Below are 20,579 nucleotides of genomic sequence, written 5' to 3' on the forward strand. Positions count from 1 at the left end.
TTACTTCAACCAACATGTTGTATTTACTATGACCCAGGTGCTATGCCATGTACTTAGAATGCAGGTAAAAGATCCCAGTCCTTTAGAAACTGTCTGGTGGTATTACCTGCTATCACATCCGGCATCTAATTTGATCCTTACAACCTCTCTGAAAGGTAAGTAAAGCAAGAATAATTACAACCCGTTTTGCAAATGAGGAAATTGAGGCTCAAGAGAAATGAAATCATTTGCCCAAGGCTACATAGCAAGTAGTAAATTTAGGATTTGAATTCAGGTGTTCTTGTGCTCGGTCCCATGTTCTTTCTAATGCATATTAAAGATGTATGTAAAACAGGTATGTGTCCTTCATCTAGTCTAAATTCATTGAAGTCTTGAGTCTGAAGAATATTGGGACTCATAAGCACAGAACTGATGGGGAGAAAAGGAATTGGGACCAGTCAGTGCTTAGCCCTCCAGGGGTAATCCAAGATATTACTTGTGCACTGTCTGAATAGACACAGAGGGAACAGGCTTTGCTCATTCAGGCTTTGCTCATCCACATCCACAGTGATGTGATCTGATGGAGGAATCTGATGAGGGATGGTGAATGTTTAACCAGCTAAGTAGCTGGTAGGTTAACTAATTTCATTCATTGTCCATCAGTGTCATTCATTAGTCTCTGATCTATGGGTGAGAGGCACCAGAGGCCCAATGAGGTAGGTGGAGCACCAAAGTCCCAATCTAGTAGGAGGCAACTCAAAGCAGCTTTTCACATCTCTGTCCAAGTTCTTGGTAGAAAGCCACAAATTTGGACTCTAACTCCCTTTAACAAAAATAATCTATTAAGAATACAGGTGGAGACGCCTGGGTGGCTTAGTTGTTTGAACTTCCGACTCTTGATTTCAGCTCAGGTCATGATCCCAGGGTTGTGGGATCAAGCCCTATGTCTGGCTGTGCTGAGTAAGGAAACTGCTTGGGATTCTCTCTCTCTCTCTCTCTGCACTCCCTTTCAAAATAAATAAACAGTAAAGAAGAAAGAATATAGGTGGCTCACAAATCCATAGAAAACTTGAACATCCAGCCCTCAGGACAAGAACTAGAGTGATTCTGAGGATTCAGGTAACAAGGACAAAGGGAAAATCTCTTCCTAGTGCCAACTTCAACAGTTTTCTGTCCTTTCTTCTTTTCAATCAAGATTCATTATCCAAGGGGAGACAGCCTGATTGGCTTAATATGGGCCATCTGCCATTACTTTGGCAGTCCCCAGAAAATTGCACAACAGTCTCCAGAAAATTGTATGCACTATGTGAAGACTTGGTTCCTCAAAGGAAAATCAGAATCCCATTAATTCTGTTTCCAGAAGAAGCAATGCTGAGAAGGCAAAAAACTTGGATGTCCACTATAGGATTCATAGGAAACTGAAAGGCTAGGAAGGGAAAGCAATAAGGAGACCGGGTCAGAGAATTAAACAGCAAGAAAAAGTGAGAGCTCCTTGTAGCCCAGAACTTACCACCATGCACCAACCCCAGGTAAAGAGCAGTAGTGAGTCTTAAGCTAAGGCTCATGAGATCTTTATTGCCTTACTCAGAACAGGCTCAGGAATTGGAAGAATTTGAGACTGCAGATAGAATAATAACAACATTACATATAACATCTTGAAGAAGCTAAAAAAAAAAAAATCAGGGGCTAGCTGGAAGGAAGGAAGGAAGTATTCAGCTCACTGTATTTTGTGGATAGTAAACAATAAGAATCAAATTACTTGGATTTAAATGATTTAAATGATGAAAATGCATTACAGATATAGGAAACAAAAACAGCTGAAGATGTCTTAGCATTAGATACACTTCATCAGAGAAAAACAGTCCATTGGTTTGAAGTTTGTGCCATGATGCACCATTCAGAATGCTTAGGTTGTAAGCCATAGTAAAGCTTTACTTATTCTGGCTTAAACAAAGGAAGAAAGTTAGTTTGTTCAAAACAAGATACACAGAGCTAGGGCAAATTCTAGTAACAATAAAATTACTAATTCAATGATACCATTACAGCTTATACCCAGTTTGAGTAGTTCTCAAAACTATTGGTCTCAGGACACTGTTGATGTGGGTTATATCTATCAACATTTGTTGCAGTAAGAACTAAAACTGAGAAATACTCAATGTTGTTTTGGTTTCAAGTATATGGAAAAAATCGGTCTTATACAGATAACGTAGTTAGAAAAGAAAGGAGCATTTTAATAGTCTTTTCAGATATTATAGGTATTCTTCTTTGATACTATACTCAAACCCAAGATTAGTTTCCTGAAGATTGGTTATAATGTGGATCTGAAACCCTATCAGTGAAGTTTTTATGTTCTGTTACATCCATTGATCTATCTTGCATGGATCTTTAACTCTTGCATAATCTTGTTAAAGTCAAGCATTGGTCATTTGGAAAATATTAGTTCAATGAGTTATGCAGATCTTTTAAATATTGACATATTTCATTATACAATATCACAGTAATCTAATTAATTAATATCACCACTGATCTTATCAGAAAAGTCTTTAGGGGCGCCTGGGTGGTTCAGTCGGTTGAGCATCCGACTTCAGCTCAGGTCATGATCTCGCAGTTTGTGGGTTCGAGCCCCGTGTTAGGCTCTGTGCCGACAGCTCAGAGCCTGGAGCCTGCTTCGGATTCTGTGTCTCCTTCTCTCTCTGCCCTTCCCCCACTTGTGCTCTGTCTCTCTCTGTCTCTCAAAAATAAATAAATGTAAAAAAAATTTTTTTAATAAAAAAAAGAAAAGTCTTTAAATATTGGGAAGCTATAAGTAAGTATAGGAAAGCTATCAAGCTCACAGAGACAAATACAAATTTTCCAAAATTCTAATTTTGCTCAAAAGCTTGCCCTTTATCACTGGTAACAGATACTGTCCATTGTTTTCTCTGAAGTGACTCACTTTGTCCAAATTTGAGATAATGTCTACCAAATACTCAAATTTAAGTAACCATAGTTGGTCAGTCCTTCTTTCAAGTAAAAAAGGAGCTAAACCGCAACCCCACAATCACATGCCTGCTTTCCCTCAAGACAATTATCATATTTTTCAATAGGCAGAGAAGAAATTTATGAAAACTTGCCGTTTTTAAAAGTACGGATATCAAAAATGCATATTCAAGGGTCAAAATTTAATGAATTAAATTTTTTCTTCATCATCAAAGACATTAAGTAAAACTAGTTGGGGTGTTTTTTTCTGCAAGTGCATGGTGCAGTGCAAGAATACAATGATACTACTACAGTGTGTATAATATGTGCCAGTGACTCGATTCATGCTGATGCACCGACAGTGCTTTTGCATCATGAGTGCAAATGTCAGTTACAGAGGAAAGGGCAAATAATATCTTAGTATTATTATGAAGATAGTTTTGATCCCATAAAACTCCTGAAAGGGCCTGGGGAACCATACTGTGAGGACAGCAGACTTAGGCTTAGCAAGATCTGGAGTACAGGGTGGGATCACTTTACCCTGAATCATATAGGAGAGAAGTAGGTACTAAACAAAACTAGGATTCTGTTAGGAAGAAAGAGGGAATAATGGATACAGGTAGACAATCAGCAGTGTCTACTGTGCATGGGCACAATACATGGGAAGTGTAGCACAGTTAATATGGTTAGCTGCTGTGGAATTAAACCAACAGTTATAAGCACCTTCCTAAGTATTGTCAAGATAACTGGGTATATACCTGCAAAGTATGAAGTTGGACCTCCACCTCAGACCGTATACAAAAATTAACTCAAAATTGGTCAAAGACCTACATGTAAGAACTAAAACTATAAAGCTCTGAGAAGAAAACCAAAGGGTGACTTTTCATGACCTTGGGTTTGGCAGTGTTTTCTTAGATATGACACCAAAAACACAATGAAAGAAAAAAAATAGATGAGTTGAATTTCATCAAAAATAAAACTTCTGTAAATCAAAGAATTAAGTAAGTGAAAGGACAATCCACAGAATGGGAGAAATATATGCAAATCATACATCTGATAAGGGCCTACTATCCAGAACATATAAAGAACTCTTAAAACTCAACAACAGAAAGACAATCCAATGAAAAAAATGGGCAAAAGATTTTAATAGATAGGTATACAAATGGCCAACAAGCACATGGAACGATTATCAACATCACTAGTCATTGGGAAAATACAAACCCAAACCACAGGGGGATATTCACACCCACTAGGATGGCTATAATAAAAGAATAAAGAAATAACAAGTGTTAGCGAGGATGCAGAGAAATTGGAACCCTCACTCGTTGCTGGTAGGAATGTGAAATGGTTCAGCTGCTTCTCATAAAGGTAAACAAAGAATTGTCACATGACTCAGAAATTCCTCCCCTAGGTACATACCCAAAAGAATTGAAAACAGGTGTTCAAACAAAAACTTGTACACAAACATTCATAACAGCACTACTCACAGTTGCCAAAAGTTGAAAACAATTCAAATGTCCGTCAACGGACGCATTGATAAGCAAAATGTGGTATGTGGATATAGTGGAATATTATTCAGCCATAAAAAGGAATGAAGTGCTCACACACACGCACATATATATATGTTCATATATACGCCATAGATGAACCTTGAAAACGTTATGCTAAGTGAGAAAGCCAAACACAAAAGGACACATATTGTATGATCCCATTTATATGAAAATTTAGAATAGGCAAATCCATAGAGCCAGAAAGCAGGTTACTGGTTGCCAGGGGTTGGGGGAGGGGGAAATGAAGAATAACTGCATAATGAGTACAGGGTTTCCTTGGGGGATCATGAAAATATTCTGGAACTTGATAGGGGTGATGGTTGCACAACATTTTGAGTGTACTAAAAGCTACTAAATTGTACACTTAAAAATGGCTACAATGGTGAATTTATATTATGTGATTTTTTACCACCACTTAAAGAAAGCAAAACCAAAACCAAAAGACCCTTCCTAAGGTTGCACAATAGCAAATAAGTGGCAGAGATGGTAAGGCAAGTGAGTTAGCACAGTGCTAGAAGTCTAAGTCCTCCAGCTACTGCAGAGCAACCAGCACATAATCCGCTAGGTTCAAATCACACGCGGCAGGCAATACCCGATAGAGAGACAAAGATTCTACCAGACTCACCTGATAAGGCTGTGAGTGTGAGGCCAACATAGCTGTCTCAGTGGCAATACATAAACGCATTGATTGAATATACCACCCTGGAAAAGGAGACCTGGCTATGGATGTCACAGTTAAAACAGACCTTGAGGGGCGCCTGTGTGCCTCAGTCAGGTTAAGTGTCTGACTTCGGCTCAGGTCATGATCTCACAGTCCTTGGGTTCGAGCCCTGCATCGGGCTCTGTGCTGACAGCTCAGAGCCTGGAGCCTGCTTCGGATTCTGTGTCTCCCTCTCTCTTTGCTCCTCCCCTGCTCACACGCTCTCTCTCTCTCAGAAATAAATAAAGATTAAAAAAAAAAAAAGTAAAAAAAGTAAAAAAAAAAAACAGACCTTGAAAATATTCTCATTAAATATGTAAAACATGTTTCAGAAATTTCAGGAAAGTCATGACATGCTTAGGGAAACATAGCTGGTTAATGGAAGAACCAGGGAAACATAGGTGGTTAGGCTTAGGGAAACATAGCTGGTTAGTGGAAGAACCTGGTCCAAGAGAACCAATGTGTCTTGCCTCTTTCTACCACAGGATCTTCAGAGTTGGAGAAATTCCATAAACATCTTCCAGAATAGTTACAGTCTGAGTGTTTAAGCCAGGGACTATATTTCCCCTACACATCCCCTGAAATATGTGCACAAAGAGAAACCTGCTATCTACACTTCTAAAATAGCTCCTACCTGTGTGCTCTCAGTCTTGGTTTGTGCCACACCCAAGTTAGAGAGCTGGCTTTTCTGGGACCATCCCCCTACTTCACCCAGAAGCCAGTCACCAAACCTGCCAATTTTCATGTTGGAACAACGGAGAGGATCTGAACACTCTCCTGTTCTCATCACGATTCCCTAATCTTTGGCTCGGACTGTTTCATACACGTCTTAAATGCTCAGTGTTACCTATGGCTCTATCTCACATGGACTCAAGAGGCACATGAACTGTGGATGGGAACTTAGAGAGTTCCAATCTCTATGTATGACACTTCTGGTAGGTGGGATTGGATCTGGGCGGAGCAGTGTTCTCCTCCTTGGGCCTGGTTCCAGGTTAACAGTGACCATGAAAATAAGCTGTAAATTAGTTTACAAGACTGACCTCAACAATGCCAATTGAGACAAAGTCTTGATAATTGATTCCTTCAGAGGCACAGAGAAAGCGATCTTGACTTAGTGGTACCAACACTGGATTGTCAGGTTTCCTTAGCAACCTGCAGTCCTGCCCTTGGTGACAAATTGGGAGCTCCAATTTCCTTCTAGCTCTAAAAATTCTCATTCTATGAATATCTGTGGCTTTAGAGAGCTTACTAAAGGGAGAGTGGTACAAAAGAAAGACTATTAAACTTGACTATTAAACATGGACTGTTGAAATAGAAGCAGGGACACAGATGGCTGGCTAGGAGGTAATGTGATGGAAGTCAGAGAAGCAACAGGCTATGTTTCGTTCTCCCATGGGCCAAGTATGATATCAGGAGCATCCAATGGCAATTCTAAATTAACACAAGTTTAAGCTTGCTCCAGCCCACTCTGTTAACTAAGGCAGGGTAATGAGTACATATTGTTGAAAGCTTTCTTTTTAAAATGGCTATACACTATGAACTTCAGGAATTCAGTTGTCACATTTTAGAGAAAATGTCATTATCCAGAACTATTCTTTGCTAACACACGCTGAGCTATTACTATGTTGTACCATTAGAAGCACCTGTTTTAAGTCCAGACGTTCAGACCCAAGGGCAGAAGTTCATGTTCGATCTGATCCTGCGGCATCTGGAGGGACAAGGAGAGAAGTAGGAAGACTGTCAAATGGGGCCTGAACTTCCCAGTTCAGGACCTGCAGTGATACAGGTTATCCGTCTTACAGGAACAAAGTACATAATAGATTGCAATCAGTGTTCTTGAGCAAGATAAACTAAGGGTGGCTGTTCCCTTTTCTGTAAAATATGTGTGGTTTGGGACAGGGAATCTGAATAACATCCACCAGTCCCTTGCTTGTGGTCCCTTTTGTTTACTGTTGCTGTTAGTTTCTCTTTTGATGCAAATATCTCCATGAAGAGTTTGGGAGAAACTTGTCCACATATATCACAAAGAAGCCAAAAAGACAGTCAGGGATGTCACCAGGAGCCCCAAGGGAATGACAGAGCAGGCCAGGACATCTTCTTCCTCTGCTGGAGGCCAAGGCTTGCCTGCAGAAGCCTGGCTGCCCATAGCATTTTCCAGGCCCGCCAGGGATCCAGGAAGAGCAAGTCCCCAAGTTCTGGACAAAAGAGGTAGCAGAGAGCTAACAAAACTCCACCTTTGCTGCTAGTGAAAGCTAGGTCAGGGAGCATACCTCAGGGTCATTGCCCAAATGGGTCTGCTAACCCCGGTCAAAGGTCAGCCTCCACCCAAGGGAAGGTGGAATCTGTAAAGTAAACACATTTGCAGGGGGCAGCCTCTGGTTGGCCTGGAAGGAAAATAAAGGAGAAGAATAAAGTCAACTCATCCTTGCTGAGGAGCTACGGCCAGTCACTCTGCCCCGGCAACAGACTTGACCAATGACTGTCAGCCACCACCCAAGGTCTTACCCACCTAAGACCGCAGAGGAAGCAATGTGGTAAGAGGGCAGCTGTATGGAGGGAAATCCTTCACAGCACCCCTAAGACAAATAGATATTCATGGGAGGCTAGGAAAACTTATTAAATCTTGCCAGTTTAGAAAATAGGAGTATCTCAAATATTCATCCCCTTCCTGCCGAGCTTTGGATTCTAAAGGCTGTTTGTTCACTTGTAAGATCTATTTTGCCAAGGCCTTGAACCTGAAAGTCTGGCAGAGGGGGGTAGGGACAACAAGTGGCTTCCATACCTGGGGCTCAGTGTGTGCTTGAGGACAGGGTGGCTGCCCCCTCCCCTGCTGCCAGTATCTATGGGAGCCTTGAGCTGCCTGCATTCTATTAAATACCACTTGGATGTGCCAGGGACACTGGTCATCTGCCCAGAGCTCTGTTCCCCCTCCAGCTCCCTCTGAGAGAAGACCTGGCCTTGAACCTCTTCCCAGTTGGCTGGAGGCTCTTCCCCCTCAGTCTGGTTCCTGCTAGCTCTTTTCCTGCCTAGATTTCACCTCCTCTCACATTGCCCAGATGCTTCTAGGATACCCGCAAATCCCTGAGAACTATTGGCACTGCCCTTCCCTTGTTCCCTCCCTCCCTTCCTCCTCCCTTCTTGGATCAAATATTGGCTTGAGAATAGCTGGCACTCAATCCAGAGAGGCAAAGAGAACTGGCAGTAAATGGGCAACCTCCTCTCAGTGGGCATTTGCCCAGCATGGCACAGTGAGATCAATGTAAGAACCTGGTCCTATGCCCCCCCCCCTCCATATTTCTAAGCATCCTCTCGTTTATACTCTTACCCTCTTCTTTCTCTGGCTCTTTTTCGTTGTTCTGCCTTATTGGCTATGTTCCTTCTCTTCCTCTTTCTATCTCTAGGTGTTAATTTGGGTTTTTTTTTTCCAGCCTCCTCCCCAGCCCCCTTTCACTTCTTCCAGCTACTCAGCCTCTCCCACACATAACTGTAATCTGGTTGCCTGGATTTGTACAATAGCCTCCTAAAAAACCCTCTGTGGATGCAGCCTCCACCTCTAATTCTTTCTCCACTTTAGACAGAGTGACTACTTTATGTCACTCTCTGATTCAAGACCCTGCATTGACTTCCCAGCAGCCACAGAACTGAGTCCAAACTCCAATATGGCAGACAATGTCCTTCATATGTGCCTTTCTTCCGTCCACTCAAGTGTTTATTGGTTTAGCAAACAAATTAGTTCAGCCAGTGAGTGCCTACCATGAGCAGATATTGTACCAGGAGCTGAAGATAAAATAAATACACAAATATTTTCAAATAAAACCATGTCTGGGATTTGCTTCAAAATAATCCAAGGAGTAGGGGAGGAGAGTTGGTCAAATGGAAGAGGCATAGAGAAAACAAGACTGACCATGAATTGATAGTCACTGAAGCAGGCTGATGGAGATGGGACTTCATTCTGTTATTCTCTCTGCCTCAGTGTAGGTTTGAAAATGTTCTGTTAGAAAAATGATGGGTAGGGGCGCCTGGGTGGCGCAGACGGTTAAGCGTCCGACTTCAGTCAGGTCGCGATCTCGCGGTCCGTGGGTTCGAGCCCCGCGTCGGGCTCTGGGCTGATGGCTCAGAGCCTGGAGCCTGTTTCCGATTCTGTGTCTCCCTCTCTCTCTGCCCCTCCCCTGTTCATGCTCTGTCTCTCTCTGTCCCAAAAATAAATAAAAAACGTTGAAAAAAAATTTAAATAAAAAGAAAAATGATGGGTAAAGAGAACTGGCAAGTCCTTGGCTTCCCTTTTCTCATGACTCTCCCTGTGCTCTATGCTCAGAATCCCTGAAGCAGCTTATTATCGCATGATTACAATTTGTTGTAATTGCTTGTTTAATTGTCTGCCTTTTCTACTAGGCTACAAGCTCTGTGTGCACTAGGCACTCAGGAAATGCCCACTGAATGAATGAGTCTGATCAACTCTGGAGGCAGTTGCAGAAGCACCGGCACAGCAGAGTCTGGTGGAGGACAGGTGAGGCAGAGGACGGGCTAAGTGGGCACGCTGGCTGGGCACCACAGTTAGGTATTTGCACCCTGGTCTAGCAGCTTTGGGGCAGGATCCACTTAGAGTCGTGTCCTAGACATTTTCCGGACAGAAAAATGTTGAAGCTCATTTTGTAACGTCTGGATGAATGATCTGGTAATACTTTTTCTGGCTTTTCAATAAATTGTGAAGTGAGTCAAGAATGACATTTCTTGTAAGTTCCTTCTCAATAATACACCACCTGCCTCCTGCCATACTTGAACGCAGAGCAGATAAATATGAGTTGTATGAAATGACATGATTTATTATTCAATAGAAGTGTCAAGTGCAGGACACTTCCACCCGGTGGACATACATAGCTGGTCATCAGGCCTTTCCTGAACTGTCCCGGAAGTGGCCACTCCAGTCTTGCTGTCTCCTGTTATTTTGTAAATAGCATCAATCACCGCCCACAGTCATGCGTAGTGTCCTGATTGGTCGTCTGCCTCCCTGCCTTAGAGTGTAAGCAACCTATAAACAAGGGCTCTGTCTACTATTAACTGGGCACAAGGTAGGTGTTCAGTGAATGCATGACTGAAGCTGGTATTTATTACCGAGCAGAGCCCCTCTGCAATAACAGAAGCAAACGTTTTTTATATAGGTTTGTTTTTTTTTTTTTTTTTTGGTCTCTGCATCCATGCAAGACTTTATAAAAGCATTCTTTCAGTAAAACATACAAAGGTAATAAAACATTTTAACAACATGAATGAAATGAGCAAAAGAAAGACCTCTCTTATCCCGTGATCTCTCTCTGCGATGAAAAGAAGTTCTGAGTAACATAGAGGGCTTCTGATATAAAATGTTGACAGTGTAATCTCCTTTTATTTTTTTACAGTGGAGTTCTTACATAAGTACTGTCTAACCAAAGAACAGTCTCTAGTATTTACAGAAACGAAACCATATTTACAACCCTTTGGGATTTCTTCCATGATAGGATTTTTAATGACTACATGTTTTGTTGTATGGATTTCCTTATTATTGTGCCTTTCAGTTAATAGTAATTTTCATTATTTTAAGTGCTGTTGCTATTAAAATGTTTGTATTAATAGTTACATCTTTGTGCTAAATAATTACTTCTATGGAATCAATTCCCTATAAACAAATTGTTAAATTGAAGGATATAAATATTATCAAAACTTGGGCTAGCTTTCCTTATTTCCAAGTTCTTGATCTATAAAACTGAGTAGATTCTTAACTCCTCCCTGGAACTAGAGTCCTGCTTTTTGTCCCTCCCAGTGGCTGGGAGATTGGCTCTCGTATATCGGCCTCCCAGATGTCTATTTTATATCACAGGCGTACCTCTCTGTCATGGCTCCCTTTCCAGATTTCCAGATTCTCTGCCCCACTGTTCTGTCTTCTGAGGCACACCATTTTTCTGAACCATATTTGACATTACCAGACCCCTTGCACAGGGTCACCCTTGCCCTGGTGGGTGTCCGGAGTCAGGTGCTGCCTTCCCCTAATGCCCTCTCTATCTCGTGTGTAAACATACACAATAGTCTTAAGCCGTGACAACTGTTACAACGTCTTGGCTTTTATGGCATATTTCTGGTCATCTCTGAAACTTACACATTCCTGCTTCCTTGCTCATGTACTCCCAAATGTAACTCTCGATTGTAACTTTATTCCTTTAATAAAATATGATCTTCTTTATAATGATCAACTATGTGGCATGGGTTCTGGGATGCCTCATGGGAAAACCGCATGACAATTACTGACAGCCCATTAAGAGTAATGACTCTAATTATCTTAATCATAAAGGAATGATATTTAACGTGTTTTAAAATTTGTTTTATTACAGTAAAATACATACAACATGATGTTTACCATTTTAACCATTTTTAAGTGTATGATTCAGTGGCATGTAAGTACACTCATAATGTTGTGTGACCATCACCATAATCCATTTCCAAAACTCTTGCATCACCCTAAACAGAAATTCTATAACCATTAAGCAATAATTTCGTATTCCCCTCTCTCCCAGCCCTGGAAACTTGTATTCTACTTTCTGTCTCTGTGAATTTGTCTCCCCCCCCCCCCCCACCATGAGGGAGGGAGATCATGAGCAGGGGGCAGGGGCAGAGAGAGAGAGACAGACAGAGACAGAGAGAGAATCTTAAGCAGGCTCCATGCTCAGCAGGGAGCCCAATGTGGGGCTCGATCTCACAACTGTGAGCCAAAATCAAGAGTCAGATGCTCAGCTGACTGAGTCACCTATGCACCCCCAACTTTTCTATTCTTGATATCTCACATAAGTGGAACCATACAGTGTTTGTCTTTTTGTGTCTGACTTATTTCACTTAGCATCATGTTTCCAAGGCTTATCCATGTGTCAGAATCTCATTCCCTCTTTATGGCTGAATTATATGACATGTTCAACTCAGGACATTATTACTGCAGTTTTAAGCAAAATCCACCAGGTGGCAGAGGAAAGGACTCAACAGAAAACATGCACATTTCTAATTTAAATGAATAATGGCAAATAGCTGATTACTTCTGTTAATAGAAAAGACCTGCAGACCTTTAACATGAAATTCACTCTGCGAGACATAGAACTAAATGGGCGATTTAAATCCGATTTAAACCTGAACGCCAATCTTTGCCTGAAGATATTTGCTACTAGAAAAAAAAAAATGGTGCTTATTCTGATTTGCCTTTGCACAATTTCCTTCTTCTGGGAGAGAGACTTTCCAGTTCTCCCCTCTCACAGTTCACAGGATGCACCAAGTGCACCATCTCCCACCCCCACTGGGCTCACCGTGGCCACAGCCTCCCCACTCCCACCAGTGCCCAGCAGCTATGGAGCTTCTCCATGCTTCACCACTAGTAACAGATTTTTTTAAAACTCAATTTATTTAAGCTAAAAAACCTCACAAAACAGTTCATCCATTGCTCCCACCCCTAACCTTCTCCCACCCCCTCTTGTGCAACCACCAATCTGTTTTCCATAGCTGTGAGCTTGAGATATATATATTATATATATATTTATAATATATATGTTATATATATATAATATATATATATTAGATTCCGCATATAAGAAAGATCATATATTATTTGCCTTTCTCTGTCTAATTTATTTCACTTAGTGTAATTCCCTCAAGATTCATCCATATTGTCACAAATGGCAAGATCTTATTCTTTATTATAGCGGGGTAATAGTCCATTGTATATATATACTACAGCTTTATCCATTCTTCCATCCACTGATGGACATTTAGGTTGTTTCCATATCTTGGCTTTTGTAAATACTGCTGCAATGAACATGGGGATGCACATATCTTTTCCAATCAGTGTTTTTGTTTTCTTCAGGTAAATACCCAAAAGTGGAATTGATGGATCATATGTTAGTTCTATTTTTAATTTTTTGAGGAAACTCCATGCTGTTTTCCATAGTGTATGGTTGCAGAGCTTACATTCAGATCTTTAATCCATTTTGAGCTAACTTTTGTATATGGCATAAGGTGGTGGTCAATTTTCATTCTTTTGCACATGGCTGTCCAGTTTTCCCAATACCATTTATTGAAGAGACTGTCATTCCCCCATTGTACATTCTTGACTGCTTTGTCATAAATTAATTGACTAAATGCATGGATTGATTTCTGGGCTCTCCAGTCCTTTCCATTGATCTATGTGTCTGTTTTTATGCCCGTATCACACTGCTTTAATTACTATAGCTTTTTAATATAGTTTGAAATCAGAGAGCATGATGCCTTCAGCTTTGTTCTTCTTTCTCATGATTGCTTTGGCTATTTGGATGTCTTTGATGGTTTCCTGCAAACTTTAGGACTCTTCTATTTCTAAATTCCTTCCTAACAGATCCTTAAATACTACTCTTTTTATGGAAAAAGCATTAAGGAAATGCTTTACCTGCTGTGAAGGCAAATTCAAAGTAACAGAAGTAAATGATGTAAAGAGAAAAAGAAAAAATATTCCCTATAATTACAAAGAGGCCAATAAGTAAGCAGATTAGATATTTTGAGTTATTCATAGAAATCAACATGTTTTATATATAGGATCAATCTCATGATTATTTCATTTGAGAAGTCCTTGATTTGTTTTCCATAAATTTCCAGAGGGATTCCCAATTAGTCTGCACACTGAATTAAGACAGTCCCTCTACATTTCCCCTCTCTGACACATACTTTGGGATGGCAATGAAGCAGGAATGATGTAAGAAATTTTCAACAGTTGTCTAGCTTATTTTTTGTTTGGAAGGAGGAAGAAGATGAATAAGAAAATAAAACTCACATTTGTGGAGCCAGAATTCCTTTTAGCAAATAGATTGATCATATGTTTAGAGGGTGGAAAATGACTGTCCATTAGTAATTCTGCAGGTGCATCATGGCACAGGGACACTTGAGGTTTTGGTGTGAGGGAGTCAGTGACATGGCATGTGAAGTATTCAGCTGGAAAATGCAGAACATCAGTCAGCTGCTCTCAGAAACGAACTCCACTGATAATACCAAAGCCCTGCTCTGACATTAAAACCCTATGGCCCGTTTTGTCTTATTGAAAAACACAGTGCTTGGCAATTTTTTCTAAGCTGACAAACATCATCCTATGGGAGCAGAAGGTGAGAGCTGTCCCATAGTTTCAGAACCTCATGTTAGTCTCGGTTGGACTTGTCTAGCGAGTCGACTCATCCATTTCCCAACGAGGCAGCAACCAGATATATTGGCATTATTCAGGATCACGCCCTGCTGTAAATGCTTATTCAGCCGCATTTCCAATATTTTGGAGCTGCTACTTTCATTCCCATTTCAATACATGTTTATGACCTGAATTTTTAACTCTGCCGCTTTTTTGATCACAAATCAGACTAAGCATTTATATTATGAAAAAAATAATGCTGGGCCAGCTGAAAAGTACACTCTAATTACAATAATAATGTAACAGGAAAAGAGACTTTATCTGATAATTAAAGAACTCTGGCGCATCATATTATAGCAAATTTTATGGGATGCTGCATTTTATTGATGAGTAAGAAAAACAGGGGTTGGAATAGATATGTTTCCTCAAAAAGTTTTGACTCAAAAACAGGAAAAATTCTCTTCCTATTTCTTTCAATTTCTTTACTTTTCTTTTCCCCCTATTGAATTTCCTCCAAACTGAAAAAGTTCTTTTAAAAAAAAGCCAGTTTTCAACTTAGTTGTAATTAGGTTTTAATCAATGCAACTGTTTTTAACATTGTATACTGTCTTTCTCTCCAGTTAATTGGATTATCTTATAAACCAGTTAACAGCCTGCAGTCAACATATTCTATCGGGCAAAATATTGGCTTCCATTAAGTGTCACGGAGGTGTTATTATCTCTGGGGGAAAAAATGTAGAAACGGAGACACAAAGAAGTAGCATGAATGGCCCAGCTGATGTGAAAATGTCACATTTCCTGAACTGATTGGTGAGAATAGTTGGCTACGCTTTGGGTCCAATCCCCTGGTGGGCCAGATAATAATATGCTATCCTGGTCACAGATTCTGGCGAGCCAAACGTCTGACCTGTGTAAGCCACATGTCAAAATATAGATCAGGCACAAGAAGAATCTGTGTATATACCTGTCCTCACGGGCAGAAAGACCGCCGGAAGCACGAGCCCTGCTGAGACGGACGAGTAGTGAAATTAAACACTAAGGTTGACACATACACACACATATACCTTGCAAATGTGAACTATGCCAGGTATGCTGAAGTATCCTGATGACTGTGTTGGAGGAACCCACATGTCACGCTGCATTTGTCCCAAATGACACATCACTTGTTTATTAAAGACATCCTTCTCTTATTTGTCCTTTAAATTCCAGGCCACTAAAGATAGCTCTCTTTAAGGTTAACCAATTCATGTTCTTTGTTGACTTTCTGAAATTATAAGAAAGAAAAAAAAAAGTTAAAATGTCAGCTAAATAAAGTGAACACTTGGGTATTTGGGTACTCCAAACCTACTTTGGAAATAAGAAGGCTATGAAATATAAACTTCTCATACATCAGATGTAGCAAAGTTACCAGCATATTTTAAGAATCCAAGTTGTGGGGCGCCTGGGTGGCTCAGTCGGTTAAGCGTCCGACTTCGGCTCAGGTCATGATCTCGTGGGTTCGAGCCCCGCGTCGGGCTCTGTGCTCACAGCTCAGAGCCTGGAGCCTGTTTCGGATTCTGTGTCTCCCTCTCTCTGACCCTCCCCCGTTCATGCTCTGTCTCTCTCTGTCTCAAAAATAAATAAACGTTAAAAAAAAAAAAAAAGAATCCAAGTTATCATAAAAGACAGCTGTCTACTCCAAATCCCTTGTTTTTTCAGATTAAGAAACAAGAGCCAGACATGATAAGAGATATCCCTGTGGCACCCAAAAGAGCAGCAGGGCATAGTCGTGGCAACAGAGAGAAGCTTGCCGCCCATGTTAACCACTATTTAAGTCTGATGCAGGGCATCAGCAGTTCACAGGCACAGAAATTCTCCACGCTGGAATGCATTCCTGAGGCAGTGTGGTGTAGGGGAAAGAAGGCAGGGTTTAGAATCAGCTTTCCATTCCCAGTTCTGGCTCTTTTACTTACTAGCTCCCCACCCTGTAGCTGTGTGACAGTGACAAAAGTAACCTCTTGGAGCCTCAGTTTTTTCGTCAAAAAATTGGGGATAATCAGACCTAACTGTGAAGGTCTGATGTGAGGATTAGAGACACACAGTAAGTGGCCAAATTATAGCTATTATCATCGATAAGAGGCTTGACATAATCGTGAATTCAGTTTTTTATTTATTTTTTAGTGTTTAGTTTCCATGCAAGTTAGTTAGCATACAATGCAATAATGATTTCAGGAGTAGATTCCAGTGATTCATCCCCTACATACAACACCCAGTGCTCATCCCAACAAGTGTCTTCCTTAATGCCTCTGACCCATTTAGCCCATCCCCCCACCCACAACCCCTCCAGCAACCCTCAGTTTGTTCTCTGTATTTAAGAGTCTCTTATGTTTTGTCCCTCTCCCTGTTTTTACATTATTTTTGCTTCCCTTCCCTTATGATCATCTGTTTTGTATCTTAAATTCCATATATGAGGGAAGTCATATGATATGTGTCTTTCTCTGACTAATTTCGCTTAGCACAATACCCTCTAATTCCCTCCACGTTGTAGCAGATGGCAAGATTTCATTCTTTTTGATTGCCTAGTAATACTCCACTGTATATATATACCACACCTTTATCCATTCATCTGTCGATGGACATTTGGGCTCTTTCCATACTTTGGCTATTGTTGATAGTGCTGCTATAAACATGGGGGTACATGTGTCCCTTCGAAAGAGCACACCTGTATCCCTTGGATAAATACCGAGCAGTGCAGTTTCTGGGTCATAGGGTAGTTCTATTTTTAATTTTTTGAGGAACCTCCATACTGTTTTCCAGAGTGACTGCACCAGTTTGCATTCCCACCAGCAGTGCAAAAGAGACCCTCTTTCTCTGCATCCTCGCCAACGTCTGTTGTTGCCTGAGTTGTTAATGTTAGCCATTCTGACAGGTGTAAAGTGGTATCTCATTGTGCTTTTGATTTGTATTTCCCTGATGATGAGAGCGATGTTGAGCATTTTTTCATGTGTCAGTTGGCCATCTGGATGTCTTCTTTATGAATTCAGTTTTATATGGGAAGACAATACTAGGGACCTAGCTTCAGTAGGGCATGTCCTATGACTAATGGTTCCAAAATAACAAGCTGAAGTGATTATCTGTCATTCTCCACCTCTATCCCCACATGCCTGTCACATTATACTTTAAGATAAAACATTTATTTTGGGAATTTGACCCAGTCTCGGGGTTGGATGCGTGATCATGAAATGCTATAAAGCTACATGGCCTGCGTGGGGACTGAGTTAGAAGTCTGGATTATCATTTGTAAGGTGTCCTAAGCAGGTGAGCCAACCATACCTACAAAGAACATGGAGGCCAGGGAATTCTCCCAGTTTCCACACTCAACAAACATTGAATGTAGATCATTGTCTCATTTGTACCCATGAGATTTTAATTTATGGAAGTAATGGAATGACGAAATGGCGAGGTCAATGCCATTGAAAAAAGAGTTTATTACTTACATTACCACAGAGAAGGGGGCCCACCACACCACGCAGGGTCACAGGGGGGGTACCAGGTTGTAGTTAGGACACAGAAGCAGGCCAGGGGAAAGCCTAGGCCAGCGCCTTTATCGGGGTTTGTGTGGGAAAGTCAAGGCTGGGCAGATCAAACATTTTAGAATTAGCCAGTTTGAATAATTCAGGCCAGTTTGGGGCTATAGGGATGATCTCTGATTGACTGGTACCTGGCCCTGGGATGACTTAGGTCGGGGTTAACACTGGTGTGCTGTCGGAGAGTCAGGGAGAGTGTTGAGGGGATACACATGAGACTATACGTGCATACGGAAGGCATAGTTCTAGGCAGGTTGCCATTATCCTCAGGAAGTAGCTAGCACCGGGAGGGGCAGTCTCTCCCTGGGGCTGGAAGGCCTCCCAAATATTAAAACGCCATAAGACACGGGAAACAAAAAACATGATGAACACAGTGACATTAGTTTCAAACAAGTGTTTCCTTCTTCATACTATTTTCTAACCATCCCTCAAACACTTAGAGTTCTCCTATAGTATGCAGAAACTACATTGTCATCTTCTATGTAAATAGTGAGCACCCTTGGTTTCAAATCTGTACCTGGGTGGGGCACCTGTGTGGCTCAGTTGGTTAAGCATCCAGGTCTTGATCTCAGGGTTATGAGTTCAAGCCCTGCATTGGGCTCTGCACTGGGTGTGAAGCATACCTTAAAAAAAAAAAAAAAAAAAATGCAGCTGGATGGAGTTTGGAGTGGTTTTAATTCTGCCTTTCATAAATAGAGTTCTTTTAAAAGACCATGAAGTTCATGTTGAGTCATCAAGTCATAGACGTTCAAGGACTAGAGGGGTCTGGGAAGTCACTCAAACCCCCTCTTTCATTTTATATCTGGGGAATCAACCATTAAACATTCTCCGGAGTCTCAATGGCTTAACTACTATTAAAATCAAACACAGAATATAATTAAGCATGTAATTAGAAACATTAATAACCATACTCAGCCAAAAAGTAGTTACATTTCAGAGTGCAACTAAATGCTTTTTCTTGTCTTCTCTCCTCCAAAGTAATGGTTCAAAGTGGAGACGTTAGAAAAATGTCTCTGCAGATCAGCAGAAGTCAGGGGAAACTACAGGAGTCATTTTCAGGACAGATTTCTCCGTATGGAATCAGCCTGCCGCCACCAATGCAATCAGTGGACTTTGGACAAAATCAAAGCCATCAGCTAGACCAAGACAGCTCTCTGGTTAAGATCAAGGCAAAGGCCCTCACCCAGTAGACATCTGTATGAATTGCTGTCTGGGGAAGAATGAAACACTCCATTCTTGACTTTTCTGTTTTGTCTCGGTGTTTCCACCTGTTTAAGAGTAATAATGTAAAGGCAGCAAGGACAGGCACATTACATTTTGGATACTTTTCCCCCTAGCTGATTCAGCTGCCTGAGTCTAAAGATAAAGACGGTATGCCGAGAACTAGAAAAATGGAACAGGGGAAGCCAAGGCATGTCCTTACCTGGAATGAGAAGCAGAGACTAACTGCAGGGAGATGCCAAGGTGCTAATAAAACCTGGACTCATTATAATACCCGGAATTGTTCATCCGTCTTTCTGAAGCACCGAGCACTATGAAGACATACATACTGCCTGGAAACAGATACTGTTAGAAAATGATTAGAAACGCAGACTATTTTGTTCAGTTAGTTGTTGTTTTGTCACAGTAACGCATGCACACAGTTAAAACACCCTACTAGTCCTATCAGGCTAGTTAGGAAAAACAGTTTCAGTTTCCTGCCTGCCGTTTTCTCTCTTTTCAGCCACAGCTGTGTACAATCCTGTCCGTCAATTCTTTTGGTATTTACCTCTACACTTCTGCAAAATATTCTTATACTACCATTTCCTGCAAGTTTTTCTCAGTGTTACGCATCATCCAAGGACTTCCCACTGTGGCAAGTAAGAATTTAGCTCGCTTTCAGTGCTCTTCCCACCTCCTTGGCCCCATCCTGCCTCGACTTCGCATCCCTGCATCCTCCGAATTAAGTTATATTTGTAGTTATAATTGTGGTTAGATCCATATCTACATTATTATTGCTGTGTAAATGCTATTACAGCATGCTCTGTGATACTTAGAGGAGGACTTCTAACCTAGTATGGAGGGATCATTCAGGTGTATCTTCATTCGACAAGTGTTTATTGATGCTTACACCCTGCCAAGCACTGTGCTCAATGCTGGTTACACAGGGGTAACCAGGGAGCTATGGGCCTTCCGTTGTGATGTAGAACAGTCAGCCCAGGATCTGGAACCAGACTGCCGGGGTCAAATATTTTCCACCTTCGGCGTGCCTGGGTGGCTCAGTTGGGTAAGTGTCTGACTTCCACTGGGATCACGATCTCTTCGTTGGTGGGTTTGGGTCCCACATCGGGCCTGCATTGGGCTCTGCGCTGGTGGGATTCTCTCTCTCCCTCTCTCTCTCTCTCTCTCTGCCCTACCTCCACTCCCACTCTCTCACGCGATCTCTCTCAAAAATAAATAAATAAACTTAAAAAAAAATCTTTTCCACTTTCTAGTCATGTAATCTTGGGTAACTTACTTAACCATTTTATACCTCAGTTACCTAAGAATTGTTGACACAATTACATGAATGAAAATGTGTGAAGTACTATCAAGTATGTGTAATAGTACCTGGCAGAGAGTAGGCAATACAGAAATGTTACATATTATTGTTTTAGGAGTCAAATGGAAAGGAAACATTTACATATATTCCACGA

The 20,579-nt window shown here is 41.2% G+C and overlaps 2 long non-coding RNA genes across 3 annotated transcripts in view; one reads left to right on the top strand and one right to left on the bottom strand.

The window, feature by feature from the left end:
- Positions 1-12,769, top strand: part of LOC113600635 (uncharacterized) — a 67,739-nt gene extending 54,970 nt beyond the window's left edge. Inside the window, exon 4 of the long non-coding RNA XR_008292822.1 lies at positions 9,580-12,769. This is a non-coding gene — a long non-coding RNA (uncharacterized LOC113600635). The remainder of the gene's footprint in view (positions 1-9,579) is intronic.
- A 1,831-nt stretch (positions 12,770-14,600) lies between these two features.
- LOC106980036 (uncharacterized) lies at positions 14,601-20,365 on the bottom strand. Of its 2 annotated transcripts, XR_003421724.2 has the most exons (5): positions 19,956-20,365; positions 19,328-19,457; positions 19,088-19,172; positions 18,422-18,527; positions 14,601-15,602 (listed from the first exon to the last, which is right to left on the bottom strand). It is a non-coding gene; the product is annotated as an uncharacterized LOC106980036 (long non-coding RNA). The 2 variants fall into 2 exon arrangements; XR_001431008.3 differs by lacking the exon at positions 19,088-19,172 and having other exon boundaries at positions 14,901-15,602; positions 19,956-20,331.
- Positions 20,366-20,579: the final 214 nt, after the last annotated feature.

The sequence above is a fragment of the Acinonyx jubatus genome, chromosome F2 (assembly GCF_027475565.1).
Source record: "Acinonyx jubatus isolate Ajub_Pintada_27869175 chromosome F2, VMU_Ajub_asm_v1.0, whole genome shotgun sequence".
NCBI lineage: Eukaryota > Metazoa > Chordata > Mammalia > Carnivora > Felidae > Acinonyx > Acinonyx jubatus.